The sequence below is a fragment of the Marmota marmota genome, unplaced genomic scaffold (assembly GCF_001458135.2).
Source record: "Marmota marmota marmota unplaced genomic scaffold, marMar, whole genome shotgun sequence".
Classification (NCBI taxonomy): domain Eukaryota; kingdom Metazoa; phylum Chordata; class Mammalia; order Rodentia; family Sciuridae; genus Marmota; species Marmota marmota.
In genome coordinates this window covers 4,988,325-5,006,075 of record NW_025999969.1, presented here as the reverse complement: position 1 = coordinate 5,006,075, position 17,751 = coordinate 4,988,325, and the positions used below count along the sequence as shown (strand labels likewise).

The 17,751-nt window shown below is 38.7% G+C and overlaps 1 protein-coding gene across 12 annotated transcripts in view; it reads right to left on the bottom strand.

The window, feature by feature from the left end:
* LOC107154372 (LIM domain containing preferred translocation partner in lipoma) overlaps positions 1 to 17,751 on the bottom strand; it is a 608,084-nt gene that overhangs the window by 35,750 nt on the left and 554,583 nt on the right. The window lies entirely within an intron of this gene.

Genomic DNA, 17,751 nt, shown 5'->3' with positions numbered 1-17,751 from the left:
TGCGAAAAGACAGTAACTTTCTTTTGTGTGGCTGGCAATGAGGGCAAATTATTTCTTTAATTGTATAGTCAAGGAAATTGTGAAGGAGCTAGAGTATTACATAGAATCATGGAGAAATGTCATAGTGGGTAGGATCTTAGGTGTTTCTGTCCCAGTTATCTGATCCACGAATTCTCTTGAATATTCCTAGCCACTTAGAGCTTTGTCCAGCCATTGAGACTGTTTATAGCAGGTCTAGGGACAGTGGACTCTCTTGGAAGGTATCAATTCCATTGGTAAATGTTAGAGCACTATAACTAGCCCAAGTTTCTGCCCTCTCCAGACAAGTCAGTTGCTTCCTAGTGACTGTTCAAGCTTTTTTTTCTTTATTGGGTAGCCACCTGGACTCTTTCCATCATTCCTTATGGGATATTTCTGTCCTTTTGCCCTACAACCATTCTCCTCTGTGCATGTTCTAATTTGTCCAGGTTCTCTTCAACATGTGGGGCCCAGTGTAGTGTACTCTGGGCCCCACAGCCAGTGTGTGTCTGGTGCACTCCTTTGTATGGGAGTACAGGAAAAGACTGCATTTACTTTTCTATGGTCCCTGATATTATTATTGTTTTGATTGATCATGAGATCAAACTGTATCCTCTAAAAGTCCTTTAAAAAATAAGTAGCTATCAAATTAGAACAGGTATCATGTTCAAATAATTATTAAAAAATAAGAATAAGATTTGACTAGTCCCTCTTAGATTATCTTGTTGGATTTGGCTCACTGTTCCATATAATTAAACAATGATATTTTACATATTACAAAATCTCTTTTGTCCTTTACCTCAAACCAGTAAGTTCAGGTCAGATAAACTTCACAGCTAGAGTTTAAAGCTATGGTGTACTAAAAAGAACATTGGAATTGGTGCCAGGAAATGAGATACTAATCCTTGAAACCTCACCAATTTCCTAGAGTAGTATACCTTGACAATTGTTTCTCTTCTTTCTGAGGAACCTCTGAAATATAGCTAAGGATATGGTTGAATGGAATGATATAGATTCCTCAGCCTTCCTTGCAGCTATGGGACTTTAATGAGGGTGGAATGAAGTGTTCTCAGAGGCAAGGAGAAGGACCTCAGCCCTCTGGAATGCAGAAGCAGGCAGCTATTTCCACTCAATGGAAGCCACATGCTGAGAGTGGCAGAGAAGCCCAGCAGGGGGCTGGTCCTTTCCCCCTAGTGTCCTGGATCATCCATTTCCTTCAGTGAGAAAGAAATGGACATTGTCTTGTTTACTGTCTGTTTTCTATCATTCCAGCTGAACCTAATCCCAATTACTTTATTCACTTTATGATCTGAGTCAAATTATTCTCTGTGCCTTGCTTTTCTTACTTGTGTAATAGTTTGGACAAAGTGGTACCTAAGATCCATTTGAGATCTCACATTCCCTATGACTGAATGATGTGCTGCCAATAAAACAGGCACAATATATCTCCTTCCTTTCCTAGAACCTACAAATGGATCTCCCTCTGTCTACATGAGGAAGCCAGCTCTCTGAAGTGGGAACAACTTTCACAATTTAAGGCTGCTAGACAGTTAGCCATTTTCCCATCTATCTATGTTCTAGCCAAATCAGATTACTTGCAGTTCTCTGAACATATCCTATACTTTTTCCTCCGGGACCTTCTTTCTATGTTACTTGTCTCACTTAGATCTCTGACTGAGCACTCCAGCCAGAAGTGCCCTCTTTGAAGCCTTTCCCCAGTAAGGCTGCCACAAACACAACTGCATTCTCTCTACATCCACGAAACTTTTGCAGGTATAGTCTTGTGGCCTTCATTACACCAGGTTATCTCCACCATATTTTGAGTTCCTTGGAATGGGACCAAGACTTAGTCCCTCTTCTGAATCCCCTGTAAGGCAGGAACAGTAGACATTCAATAAGTGTTCTTTGACTAATGAGTGATAAAATGAAACTACAAATGCAAAAAAATTGACTTTGCTGAGGTTAACAATGTGGATCCTCATCTGGTTTAGGTGAGGCTGGACTTTATGGAGAAAAGCAGGTTTAGAAGACAAAGGGATAGTCTGGAAGTTAGGGGCAGTAATTATAGCCATTTTCTTATCTGAACCAAACAAGCAACAATAATAAGTACTTTGTAGTCAGTTAGCATCTCTCTCAGGTGAGCTCTCAGTCCATCACAGATACAATCTCCTTCACCTTGTGTGTGAATCAGCTTGTCCCAAGGTCAGAGTCTGCCTTTGGCAGAAGCAACAGACTCAAGAGCTCCCAATTCTCATGTTAGTGCCCCAAGTTCCAGAGCACACTGTCTCTGTTAATAGTGTTCTCCTTGTCAAGGGCACAAGAGGTATACACTGGAGAAGAATTGTGAAAGAAATTGGCTGCGAGACCTGTTTTGAAATGCTTCTCACATAGTCAGATTTGATCAAGGACAGCAAATCACAGATACTAAACAGTATCTGAAGAGGGCCCCATTCTAAATTTCTAGAGGAATGTCCCTTACACATGAAAAGTTACTGGTTTTGTTTGTTTGTTTGTTTGTTTATTTTTGTAACTCAGTAATCCTCCTTCAAGTCCACTGAATTTTTAATCTCTTTCAAATTTTTCCACCTGCTTCTACTGACAGGGATATGACTGCCCTATGATTTTCGAATTTGGGGCTATCTGGACCCTGACCGCTGTATCAAGAGACATTTCTCCATACAGAGGTTCTTTCTCACAATGCAGTACAGAGTGTGGTCACTCAATAAACATTCTTAGTATGCCCACCTTGATTCTTTACTGGAAAATAATATGTGCCAGGCCTTTAAAATATAATTTTCTGGATCTAATCACATCTTGGTAAGATATAAGGTCATAGTAAAAAAGTCTTAGACCCTGTGAATGTGAAAATGAAGTTCACACTTTATTTCAGTAGTGCTCAAGTTCATGTTTAAAGTTTTGCACTTCAGTAAACATTATAGGAACTAATTTTGATGTTATAAGGGGAAGTAGTAAAAATGAAAATGCCCATGGAATTACCTTTATTGGGTTTATACTTATGTGCCATGAAGTTTACATGCATTATCCAATATCTTCAAAACATGTTATGTTAAAGATATGTTATGTTAAAAAGTCATGTTGAAAATAACATGACTATTCCCAATTATAGAGGGGTTAAATGATTTGCTCAGAGTTGCCCAAATTGGTATGTAGCTGAGTGAATATCAAATAACTAGTCTTTGTCCTTTTTAGGTCCATGTGCCTTCTACTCACTGTACTGCAAAGAAAATGTCCAAAGAGATGGACAGTAAATATGCTTGATAGTTCTCTAATTCAATTTTGCTTAGAGTTGGAATTTTGAATTTACCATTATATCTGGGTGAATATGCTAATCTCTAAATTTCCTTGTTATCTAAAATGATAATATTATCAGCTTAAGAGAAGCTACAAAAATTTCCTTAATTGTTGAATTCTCTCCAGTCTTTTAAATAAGGGATGGAGAGAGAAATAGTAAATTCATAATGTAGTTTTGAAGCATGATAAAAAGTATGAAAAAGTATGCTATCCATGGCTAGCTTTGCAGATTTGTATTCCACAAACCTGAAAAACACAGGAAATTTTAAGACCCAACACTTTTTATGGAAGTCCTTCTTATAGTATGCTCTTCAGACGATATTCCTTCCTTAGGTTCCATGTCTATACAAGGAAGTGTGGGGTGGATGAGGAAGAGGGATCAGAGACATCATATAAAGTAATCTGATGCTTTGGATACTCCGTCACAGAGATACACAAGACAGGGACTACAGGAGCAGCTGAGGAAGATGAGGTGTTTGGAGCCCAGAGGAGAAATTTCCTGAAGGATCACAGGATGCTGAAGATGAAAACCTGGGAGGACCATCTAGTCCAACCAAGTAATGGTACTGATGAAAGAAGCTGAGACCGGTTTCAAAGTGACTAGTTACACTATTAAGACAGAACAGCAGAGCTTTCATTTGAACCCAAATCTCTTGATTTTCTGGCCAAGGCTCTTCCCACTTCCACACGACACTATTAGAAATGGTAGAGGAATAAATGACTATTAAAGAAGCAAAGGGGCATACTCAATGCACTAGGATGGTGTTAGGGACCTGCGTGGCCAATAGTCTGAGGTCCTTGTTACTGACAAGTAGCAATATTTGGATTTGACCCAAATATTCAGTACTTGTATTCCCACGTTTCTCACTTACATAAATTCATGACAAAATAAAAAAGAGAAGAATGGATAAACTAATTATAGTATATTTGTAAAATGTGGTATATTCATGGAATACTCGACAACAAAAAGAAACAGATGGCTGATACAAAAACATGGAGAAGTGGATGAATCTCAAAATCTGCACACTGAAACAAGCCAGATACAAAATATAAATATGGTATAATTCCACCCTGATCTGAATTAAAAGAACTATGGTAAAAGAAGTCAGGAAGTAATTGCCTATGAGGGTGGCAGGTGGACTGGATTGGAAAGTGTTATAAAGGAACTTTCTGGAAGGATATATACAATTGTCCAATCTCATCAAACTGACTACTCATGATCTAAGTATTTTATTACATGTAAATTATGGTTTAAATGAAAAGGAGAAAAATGTAAGAAGAAAACAAAACAATATTTAAAAAGCATTATAATATAACTAATTTAACTAATATAAATGTGTTCGTTAGGAAAGGGTTTAAGACTTTGCAGACAAATAAATGAAAATTTTGCTTTTTATTTTTTTAAAAGAAAAAAAAGGGACATCATTAGAAAGGGCCTGATCTCTTTCCTTGTCACTTTAAATACTTCAGTTTTGTTTCTTTGAGTACTGTGGATGGAACCCGAGTACTCACACATGCTAAATGAGGGCTTTACCACACTGACCTACATCCCATCTTCTCCTTGCAACTTTAAAAAAACTACTAATCATAACAACCTTTTTTTTTAAAAAAACATAAGGGAATTATAGCCTTTCACTCAATGATTTACACTGGATAGTTAGGAAAACAGATTCAGAGGGTGCAGGTTTATCATTAAAAGAGACAGGAGTAGAATATGGCTGTCCAAGTTTTCAGTATCAGATCTTCTTACTGCACCACACTGCCCCGTGGCTTGGGAGATGCCGTCTACCTAGTCCTTTAGACATCCAGCTTCACAAAGCACTGTGACTGAAAATATCAAAGGCATAAAGGTATAAGTAATGTGGAGTGTTTTTCTAAGGTGTCTTCCATGTGACTGACAAAAAGACTTCACAAAGATTGGAACTTTTATGACAGGCTGGTCTCAGTGAAGAGCTTACAGCATGACCCCGGGCCTGATGCTTTCCCAACTCTCTGGCCATGCCAGGGACACTCTGATGGCCCACACAGCTCCTAGCAACCCTTGTATTGGGACCAGAAAGGAAGAAGGGCAAGTCCCAAAGACAGCACCATTTTCCTAAGTGGTTCAGATGCCTGCAACAGCAGGTCACTCCACCGTTAGTGTAGAACAAGCCTGAGCTTGCTCTGGAGACTGGAGGGAGCCAGAAACAAGGCTGGAGGTGGAGAAGAATGCTACTGGATTTTAGAGCAGGCTGGGATACAACCACTGGCCTGCCCAATTTCATAGCACACACAAACTGCTTCACTGGCAACAACTTCATCTGTAAAGTGAGAATAGTAATGGCCTATATGTGGTTGAGACAAATAAAGGGGAGGGTCTAAGCTGAGGTTCAGCCCTCTACAAGTGCAAGGATTCACTGTGACAAGAGATAGCATCACATATTCCTGAAGCCTTGGAAATCACTCCAGGACTATATTTTGTATTTTCAATGTCTGGTCCTCTAGGCCTAAGAAGATGCTGTTGCATGTAGGTAAAACACAGCTGGCCTTCCTAACTGTCCTTTGAATTCACAAAGACTAGTTTCTGAATAGATAAGTAGTATGACAAGATCTGAAAATCTCACTGAACAATTGACCTTGCAGTTTGTTTTTTTTTTGTTTTGGTACTGGGGATTGAACCCAGAGGTGCTCAACCACTGAGCTACATCTCCAGTCCTTTTATTTATTCATTATTTTTTGAGACAGGGTCTCACAAGTTACTAAGGCTGGCCTTGAATTTGGGATCCTCCTGCTTCAGCTCTCTGAGTTGCTGGGATTACAGAAGTGCACCACCACACCCAGCTTAATCTTGAAGTTTTTAGAATACAAGTGAATAAAAAAACAGTGGTTTCAGGGAAAAAAAAATCTACTTCATTCTAATGATAAATCTGTCTTGGGTATTCTAGGAAGTAGGACTAGAGTAACACCATTTACCCTACATTAATTTGATGGACACATTTTTATATCTTATAAGTAAAGTAGCAATTTATAATTTTCTTTATGTGGGTAGTAAAACTAAAGTTCAGAAAAATTAAGTAACTTTTGATGAGTTGTGTTACATTTAAATGGTGAAGCTGCTTTTTGTACTCAGGCCTGTCTGACTCAACACTATGGTCCACACCCTCTCCCTACTCTGCCTTGCTGTTTACTCAAATAAATAACCCCTTCAGCAGATGTGTTAGCTCAGTCTTGCAATGATTACCACATTTGCTGCTAGTACTAGAAGTAATGTGCAAGTGCTTGTGGGCTCTAAATAGAATAAACACTAGTTATTCTTGTTTGCATCATAAGGGAGCTGTGGGTCTTGAAATCTAACCTAGAGTAACAATTGAGGCTTGCAAGTGAGCTTTTAGATATTTAGATAAGACTCTATTAAAGCATCCATAAAAGCATTTCCCTTTTCATATACCAGAGTATCAGCCAGTTTCAGAGTTTAAAGAGGTTTTGAGTAGCCCAAATGCTTTTCCCCTTTGGTAGGTACAGTCATGTTCTCTTTTTTCCAAAAGAATTTTAAGGCAAAAGAGGTAATGCCCTTTGGTGAATCTCACAAGGAGACAAGAGTGTGAAAGTTACCATGGTAAATTGTGACTCCTCTCCTGACTTCCACTTCCAGGGTCTTCGAATTTGTATTTCAAATTTGCAAATGGGAAATGAGAACCACTGTATGAAATGGAACCACTTCCATCCTAAGGCTGTACATTTTCAGGTGCCAAATTTCTTCCTAGATTATTTTGAGAGAAAAAAACAGCAAGGGACCAGAGGCTAGATAAACCATGCTTTTTTATACAATGCCAGCTACGTCAAATGGTAGGACCACCATGGCCTTAGGGGAAAGAACATGCATTGAGGAGTTTCATAAAGTGCATATCATGAATCTCTCCATTATTCAAAAGATAATTCATGTCACCAAGTCTTTTATCCTCCTAGGAACCTTTTTTCATCTGTAAAATGTAGATCAGAATACATCTGAGAACTGGTAATAGAGTTAGAACACTAAAGTGAAAAATTAAACACTTACTGTTGTACTAGAACAATATTAAATGATATTTTCAATAATAGAATTGTAATATAATAAAGTATTTTGTAAGCCATAAAATGCCAGGCAAATACTGGCCATCATTTGAGATTATTATTTTTTTTTTACATTTTTTATTGTTCGCTGTTCAAAACATTACATAGTTCTTGACATATCATATTTCACACTTTGATTCAAGTGGGTTATGAGCTCCCATTTTTACCCCACATACAGATTGCAGAATTACATCAGTTACACATCCATTGATTTACATATTGCCATACTAGTGTCTGTTGTGTTCTGCTGCCTTTCCTATCCTCTACTATCCCCCNCACCTAGACACATTATAATGAAGATGCCCAACATACAGAATAAGGAGAGAATTTTAAAAGCTACATGAGATTATTATTAATTGGAAGTTAGTTGACAAAACAAGACTCGGAATATGAACCACTAGGGATAGTGTTTTTAATAACATCAGTCTGCATATGTGGGGTTTGCATAGGGCAACCTATGGCCCCAAGCTCTTCCACACTTTGCCACACCAGATGCTGAGGGAGGGAGACAGCCTTCCAAGGCTCCTGAATTGCCTAAGGCTAAAAGGACACACTGCCAGGATTCAGATCCAGATCTTGTAAAACCAAGGCGCGGGCTCTCTTCATTTCATTAGCACTTTGCCTTCTGTTTTCTGACTCTTAGGCAATGATCCCTTTCCATTTCCCAATGTATCTTTGTAAAGTTTCTCTTTCCCAAAGCAATGATGATATTTAGAAAGACCTCAAAGGGGGAAAATACTTTGGAAAGCAAGGCTGCAGGCTAAGAAAAAGTAAACCTATTCACCAGCCACTGAACTTGAAATAGGGGCCATTTCAAGATTTATAATAAAAGATGTAGACACAGATTCGGAGTTCCTCTGTTGGTTGTGAGGATGACTGTTGTTCTTTCTCTGAACCCAAAGCAATCCCTATTCAGCTATGAACACAAGGCACGGAGCCTCTTGATTGGCAGTGAAAGCAGCAACACTGGAAATGAAGCGGGTATCCCTTGAGCCAGACAGTTCAGTATCACAAAACGGAGTAAAATCATGTTTTTACAAAAAAAAAATGGTGATGATACTCTACCTTCATTAAGAACAATTCACACCCCTAATTCATTCACTGATCATAAATAAGGCAAATGTTGGCCTCTTCATGTAAATAATAAGGATTTAGATAGGATCCTGAGTAGCCTGTTCAGCTATGAGGGTTTATGATTTTATGTCACAGGAACAAAAAAAGTTAGGCAATCAAGCATAGCTATAAAACCCAGGAATTGAGTCTCATGAACCCAATGTCATTTGTGAGAAGATATTGAAATTCTAACTTGTAATTAGAAATATTTTAATTTCTATTCATTCGGGCTTCACCGAAAGTAACACAAAACATTTATGGAATATTAGAAAGCAATAAGGAAGAGGGACCAATTAAATGTCTTATGAAAACCTAGGAGGTGCATCTAATAGAATTAAGCAGCTCATGGAAATCAAACTAGAATATTCCTACATGAGTTCATTCATGCATTGAGCCCCTATTGTGTGCAAAGCATAATTATAAGCCCTGCAGGGACAGAGTGAAGATCAAGATCATGGATACCGCCCTTGTCAAGTTGCTCACATAGAAACAATGAGAGAGAACTCCGTAGAGGATTGGAAAGTTGACAACACTGAAAACTCATGTGACACCAAACACTTATTATATAAGTCTTGGGCAAATAGGACACCTTTAAGACTGGCATCAATTATTGCCACAGAGATAAAAACACACAGGAATGTTCCCTGTTTGCCCTCTTACAAGCCTATAGACTAAAGATAATAATCTTTTATTTTATGCTTAAAGAGACAACATCAAAGAATTTTAAGGCTCAAGATGTGAGGAAGCCAAAGCTTACACAAAAAGAAATCAAAACAGTAGGTTGGCAGTAGATACATCTTTCTTTACCTTCTTCTTCTCCTTTAAAGAAAATGAAAATAAACATTTGCTGGAGTTTTAAAAAATCTAACATGACCCTACAGTTCTGAACATAAGTAGTATATGAAATTTATGTGAAATAAAAGGCAATACTGCTTGTAAGTACTTGTCATAAATCGTGGAAGACAGATGTTCACAAGATATGTAATAAAGCCCTTGCCTACTCACGGAAAACACAAATTCATAGTAACAAGGTACACATGTGAGGAAATTTATAATGGTTTCCCTTCAGCATAAACTATTGTTCCTTTCATGTGAACACTGGGCAGAAGGTTTGTGTTTCATTACAGAATTGCTACATTATTGGTGGACACATTCTGACACTCACAGGTGAGTGTGAGTGCAGCCATCCTGTCCACAGGATGCACCTCTATTCATACCAACCTGGCACATTTGATCACCTTAACAGGGGTCCTTTGCTGTGGCTACTGCCGGTAGCTACTGGATGCTTCCTGTCCTATTTATCACTAGCCTAATACCTTATTCTCTAATAGGGTCAGGACCCTGTGAATTATTACATCTAACACTGGATTAAATTCGCCTTCTTGTGGGCTAGTTTAAGAATGAGAATAATGGATATGTGTTCGTAATCAAATGAGAATAGGCAGTGAGACAAATACAATGAAATAGGTAGGAGTTAGCTTCCTCATACATTCTTCCCAGGACTCTTGGCAAGGCAATTCTTCTCTTAAGGCTTGGTTGCCTCATCTGTAAGCAGGGAAACCTGAAATGAATCGTCACTCTCTTTGAACTGTAATACTCATTCATCTCTGATTTGTGGTGACACATTCCCATCTGTTAGCATGGATTTTCACTGATCACCCAAATACATTTACTGGGTGTCCTGGATGCTATGGCAAGATCTAGGATATTATTATCTGGTTTATGGAAAAATGAAACCTAAGAACATTCATTCACTGGGGAACTGAACAAGTCGTGGAACATAGGGATTCTGTGAATCCTGTGCTAGGCACTGGGGTTACAACAACCAAGACAAACTGGTATCCTCCACTGCAAAATCTCACCACCCAGTTGTAGGAAACTAAGAGACTAAATAAGTAAATTAAAATTTTCGGTAGTGTGTTATGGTTTGTTGGTAAAAGGTCTCCTAGGATTAGACAAGAAAGCAAGTAGATAGATCCCTTGATTGATAAAGGTTAATAGAACCATATCTGAATCACTGAGAAAATTATCCAAGTTGAACCCCAAGGAACCAGGCTCAAATAGTTCATGCTAACATTCAAGTTAGCACCAGATCGCAGGCCTAGATTGGAAAATCAAAATCAAAACCAAAAATCAAACAAAACCAAAATATTCCCCCCCCGCCCCCAAAAAAAGCAAAAAGCAAATTCCTGAAATCATGGACAAAACCTAGGTTTGATGAAGAGTGAAGATACAAATTGCAATACTGATAGCACCTTTTTATATTATATGTTCCTGCCATTTAATATCACAAAAACATGCATTGTCAGTCTGGCAAGAGAATGAACCGTGCCTTGAGAAAGATAACAACAGAGACCTAGTGTAGGGATCAAATAGAAAAGGTTACAGCATTTGACTGATGCTGAAAAAAATTCTAAGTTTTTAAAAGGAGGGTTTTGTGCAGGATTTTGGTTTTAATAATGGAAACTTGGTCTTGCTCTTCCTGAAGGAGGGCAAAAAAACTTCCAACAAAATATACTTTCAATAGTAATGCGACCAGTGTTACATCAACAGATCTATGAAATATGCCTTATAAGATACATGTAAAAAACACATTTTTTCTCTTCTAAATGAAGAGAATGAAACCTGTAAACAGTCTATACTACAAGAATTAACAGTGCTTGCTGGGACATCCTTGAATGGATAGATTAAACAGGCTGACACTTTCTTGGGCTTTTGGGGATTCATTTAATTCTTGGTGGTTCGTGGTCATAGGAAGGACTCTAGAGAAAATAAACAACTTTGGGGCTGACTAAAGGGGCAAAGTGGCTGGACTTGGAAGTGAAGACATTTTGCTGAGTGAAATCTTTCATCAGATAAACTGCCAAGCTCCAGCAGCCCTTCAAGAACCGAGAAACATGTTCAAACCCGTTTTGCCTGCAGACAGAGGGATGCTAATTGCTTTACCCAGATTCTCTTGAACCTTCTTGCATGTAGCAGCATAAAAATAGCCAAGCTGTGTACACTGCCTCTAGGATCCAACCCTCCACCTGTGGGAAGGGATTCATGTTTCAACGCTGTCTCATTGCCACAGGTTTGCTTTGGAGCCTAATTACCAACTAAGTTTGATGACAACATAACTGGCTCCAGGGGTTGCTTGTTCCTACCAAACAAAACAAAAAACAAATTCCTGAAGCAAGACCTGAAATGTGCTACTGGGAATACAGAGCCAGTGATGCAATCCCAAACCGGGGCTAGTCTCCTCCTTATCTCTGCATCAGCAGCTTCCTTGAAGAGCCTGTCTCCATCGTGGACCAGCTTTGACAAATATTTACTGACAAATGACTATTATTTTAATAATTATAATAATTTGCCATCATTTGCTGATTTACAGCCAACGAACATGTTCATAGACGCTATCTCACTTGATGGCCACAACTCTGTAGGGAAAGCACATAAAGCAAGGCTCATTAACTGATTTAAATGGGGTAAAAGTTTATATTGCTGGCAAGTGGTAAAACTGGGAGCAAGAGATCGAGTGTTATCAACCTGTCACATGCATTCTCTTCCAGTCGGCCACAAAGAAGGCAGGCTCACAACTGTTAGAAAGCCATGTGGGGTAGTTCAGAGACAAAAGAATAAGGAGTCCCTCCTCAGTCTTCCGAGGAATTCAGGGTATTCCCTGGGCTGCCTCTGAAGAGTGTATTACCCACAGTGGAGCTGAACTTGACAATTCGCATGTTTAATACAGAAATGACTATTCTGTAAAATGGTAGTCCCCAGACCCTGAATGACCAACCACATAATTGGAACACATAATGAAGGGAGCTCCTTTGTTGGGTGGGATTTTTTTCAAAATACTATTGGTTTAGAAAATAGTAAAGGATATATTGCATTAAATTTTGATTGCTGCTTAACAATCTTAGTGGCTTAACATAACACACATCTACTATCCTGCATTCCTGAGGGTCTGGGCATGGCTTCATTAGGTCCTATGATCAGTCTCACAGGCAGCAGTCAAGGTGATGACTGAGAGAGGCACTGTTGTCTGAGGATTAACTGGGGAAGTCTCTGTTTCCAAGCTCATTCAGATTGTTGGCAGAACTCATTTCCTTACATGCATATAATTCAGGGTCCAGACTTTTGGCTGGCTGTCAGCTACAGGCATTTTTGATCCTAAAGGCCAGTCACAGTTTCTCACCTCATGGGCTTCTCCCACCAGACTCCCAGGTAGTCTCTTTTTCTGGTTTGTAGAGATGGACCCTTATGTAATGTAATGTAACCACAATTAGGTCATATCTTGATACCTTTGCCTTCTTCTATTGATTTGAAGCAAATGACAGGCTCACCCAGTACTCAAGGAGGGGGGGATTATACAAAGTTATAAACACCAGGGGGTAGAATTATTTGGGGTTGCCCAAGAGCCTGTCCTCCATAACTGTCAATGTAGAAAACTCAAGGTCCTTTTCCCCTTGACTTTCCAGTGCTTTAGAATAAATATTATACCTTTTGGGCTGGGATTGTGGCTCAGTGATAGAGCACTTGCCTAGCATGTGTGAGGCACTGGGTTCAATTCTAAGCACCACATATAAATAAATAAAGTCCACTGACAACTAAAAAAAATATTATGCCTTCCATCAGGAAACACATATTTAGCACCATATTTATGAGATCCTCCTTTATTTTTCTGAGGGGAAGTGGTAGTAATGCATATCTAGGTAATGAGGGCTTATTAGACTAAATGGCCTGCAGTAGTCTTCTTTTTTTATCTTTATTTTATTTTTATGTGGTGCTGAGGATCGAACCCAGGATCGAATATGTGTGAGGCAAGCACTCTATCATTGAGCTACAACCCCACCCCTGCAGCAGTCGTCTTTATAATACACATCAAGGTCCATGTAGCTTAATTTATCTCATGTTTAAAGAAAGTATGGCTAATTTATCATGGAGGGAGAGTTTGGACTGAGAGTCATTAGATGTGAGTTCTCATCTGGTTCTTCTATGGATTAGCAGTGTGATCTCAAGCAAGGCACATCCAGAATTTCTAGTTCTCAAATTAAGTTGAATGAAAAACTATGAATATTGAGAGATCTTTCTGACCTGGGTCTCCATTCTATCAATGTTAGTATATATCTAACACTAAAAAGGTGGGTGGCCAGGCTTCTCAGGGTTATCTTCTTTGGAATTCCCTATTTTGAAAGTGTGTCCTGGTCAGATGGTGAAGAGAGGGGATGTGCCTATGTACCCATATAGGTCTCAAAAATGTTGCTTTAAATCCAGGCAGGTGGGACTGGAATAAGACCTGGTTGCTCAGACTGAAAAGATTCAGGAATCTCAGCAATTGTTCAGATTTTTAGTAGGAAACTCCCTTGTCTATTGAAGGCTGGAACTGAAATGTTTTGAGCACCAATCCTTGATTTTGCCCTCAGATAGGTGTTTAACTATGTGATACTGCAGATTTCTCATCTCACAGCTATAGTGGTGTTGCAATGTCTTCCAACTCTGATGATTTGGATCATAATCCATTAAAATATGGAGCTCTTGCCTGACAAAATCTCCTGGTAGATTCTGGAGAGCATAACAATAGAGAAATCTTAGTGTCTACCTACAGATTACTTTTATAATTCAGGGCACAGATATTTATTGCAAATATCACTCAGCTTATTTTTTCCACGAGTCTATTAAATACCTTAGAGTCTATTAAGTACCTATAATTTTGACATTCCACAAAATTTTCATAATATTTCCAATTCCCAATGAATGATTTGTGAAGTAACTAAGTTTGACAATAATCCAGGAGGTTCCTGGAGTCTGCAAAGAATTTGGCCCATAATATTGGTCTTCTTATATAATAAGACAAGTCTACATGTCAGTTCTTAGCATCACTGAATTTGATAAGTAGATGTACAGACCTCTGGGGTTTGCTCAGTGTATTAGAATTTGCCCAGAAACACACCCTTCTCCCCTATTTCCCAAGCATGTTTATCAGGAAGTGGGGTATTTTGAAAAATAATATCTAGATGCCAGGAGTTGTATAAACTCTAATTTTTATTCTATAAGTTTAAATCATTAAAAGAGAGTTCCTCATTCCTATAGTCTTTATAATCAATGCAATCACTTACTTGTCTTTTAATCATCAAACTATACCCAGAAGTCAGGGCAGGCAAGAGTTACTTTAATTTATAGAAGTGACAAGCTTTAAGGCACTTCTCATGGTGAGTCACATGGTGAGTAACTAGCACAGCTAGGGTGAGAATTCAGGTCATCTAACTGCCAAGCATGAACTTTCTCAAGCCACGATATGGGTTCAGATAGCAGATCCAGGTGTCAATGCTGCCACTTTTAGTCACATGTACTTGAATTTTTCATTATACTGCTTTGAGCTTCTGTTTTCTTAGTAATAACAAGCAGATGAGAATACTAGAGGTTTGTAACTAACAAGATCGTTCCAGAGATCAACAGGGAAAAGGTATGATGTTAGGTATTCAACTAGAAATTGCTAACTTGTAGAACAGTTATCACTGGTGTTATGGGGGCCTGCATAGAGGTTTTGGGAAGGAAATGGGTGACTCCTACCAGACAGGGTGAAGATAGTGTGCAAGTGGAGCAAAGCTCCAGGGGTTAACTGGATCCACACTAAGTGGATATATGAAAAGCTTCTGTGGATGTGTCAGTGAGACAAGGACCATGATTTGGCACCCTACCTTCCTTTGGAAGGTAGGGTGATTAGGAGGTAGGGAGAGAAGGTGAAGAGAATGCAGCCCTGTTTCCATGTGACACAACAATGAGGGAATTCCGGGAGGGTTCTACAAACTGGCATTAACATATGATTATTGTGCCTAGAAAAGGGGAATCCCATTTGTTTCTAATTCAGAATCTTCTACATGATGGGCAGTATGGAGAGCATAGACACAAACAGGATGTGGTTCTTTTCTTCAAAATTGCACCACGTAGTAGGAGAAAAAGATGAAAATGTAGATGATTTGAGAAAAAAGGAATATTAGATAATAATATCATATATACAACACACACATATATATACACATAATATACTAAAAACAACTTTAATAATAATAAGAACTGAAAATCATCAAGTGTTAACAGGGGACAAGCCCTGTGTTGAGTGTGTTACATGTATCATCACATTTAATCCCTACAACAACCCAAGGAGATACCAATTTCCCTTATTTCCTGAGGACCAGTGTGTTCTGAGAACCTGTACAGGTCACATGACTGGAAAGGAAGGGGCTGAGATTCTAATTCCAGCCCAGGCTGTTTGGCTCTGGAGCTGAGATCCTCATCCTTTTATCATCCAGCACTTTATTTTACTTTCTTTTTTCTAGACTATTCTTTTTTTCTTTTTTTAAAATTTCTTTTTTATTTCTTACATACATGACAATAGTGGAATGTGTTACAATCATATTTTTCTATAGCACTTATGACCTTCCAATATGCTATGACACGAAATATTTTGTTTATCATTTGCTGGCTAAAGTGTAAGCTCTGCTAGAACAGGGGCATTTGTTTTGTTCACTGCAGCATCCTCAACAACTAGAATGGTGCCTGGAACATAGTATGTGCTTGATAATATCTGTTGGCTGGGTAAATGAATAAATGCTAAGAGATCATTTTTTCCTGTTGTCTCATCGTTAGAGAAAAAATTAGGTCAGGTGGAAATATTTAGGAGAGGGATGATATGCACTATAAAAAGGTAGATAGAAAGGAAGGTAAGAGAATGGAAAAAGTTATCCAGATAAAGAAGGATGGAAGAGCAGGTGGTTGGGTAGCAAATGGGAGGAACAGGGGTTGTACATGGGTCAGTGAAGGGGATGATGAGAGATTTACAGTCCACATTCCACTAGGCACTCAGCTCAGAAAACTTTGAATTCACTCATGTGATGCTCTATTACATAGTTGAGGAATGGAATCTCCCCCACCCACCACTTGGCTCCTGACATGGTCTCCTATTGCTGGATTGCAGGATTCCCAGCACCCCCCACCCCCCCTTGGTGAGCTGTGGGAATGTTGGCCAGCTTCAAATACTACTTCCTTTTGTACTGCAAATGGCTTGTCAGTCTAAACATAAGTCATTGTCTTTTACCCAGTATAGTACTGAGTAGACTTTCTTCCTAGGTTTCTACTTTGCTATGCAGAATAACCATATGATGGAAGTCATCAAGTTTTTTTCTAAGTTGCTGTTATTTTGTCTGAACTATTTATATTAGCAGACATACAAATGTCTGGGGTCATAGGCTGTGCAATGGGAAACTGTCTTCCTGAAACGTGTCTGGGTCATGGTAATGTGAGTGCCACAACTCTTCTAACCTTGCTTCAAAAGAACCGACAGTCTTTTCAACAAACGGTGCTAGGCAAACTGGATATCCATAGCCTATCTCTCACCCTGTACAAAAACCAACTCAAAATGGATCAAAGACCTTCACAAACCACCTGAAATTTCCAAACTATTGGTGGAAAACACAGGGAATACACTACATGATAGAAGTATAGGCAATGATTTCCTGAACAGAACTCCAATAGCTCAGGAAAAAAAAGTAAGAATCAACAAACGGGATGGGATTAACTAAAAAGCTTCTGCACAGCAAAGGAAACAATTGACAGTCCACAGAATGGGAGAAAATCTTTTCTAGCTCTTCATCTGACAGAGGATTAATATCCAGAATATATAAAGGACCAAAAAATGGGACATCAAAGGAAGAAGAAATGCATTAAATAAATGGGCAAATGATCTGACAGACACTTCCAAAAGAAGCACAAGTAGCCAATAAATATATTTAAAAAATGCTCAATATATTTATCCATCAGGGAAAACTTCACTGAGATTCTATCTCGCTCCAGTAGAAGACTATTATCAAAAAAATACAAAAATAACAACTGTTGGAGAGGATGCAGGGAGAGAGGGTCAGTGACACAAGGTGGTTGGGAGTGTGTAAACTAGCATGTCCACTATGGAAAACAGTATGGAGGTTCCTCAAGAAACTAAGTATAGACCCACCATCTGATTCAGCTATACCATTGCTGGGTGAACAGCCAAAGGAAAAGACGTCAGCATACAAAAGATATACCTGCATACTTATCTTTATTATGGCATGATTCACTATAGTGAAGTTATGAATCAGCTTAGGTGCCTGCCAACAGATGAATGTATAGAGAAAATGAGGTTAATATATATGTGTGTGTGTATGTATGTGTATATGAAGGTACATATGTACATGTGTGTAT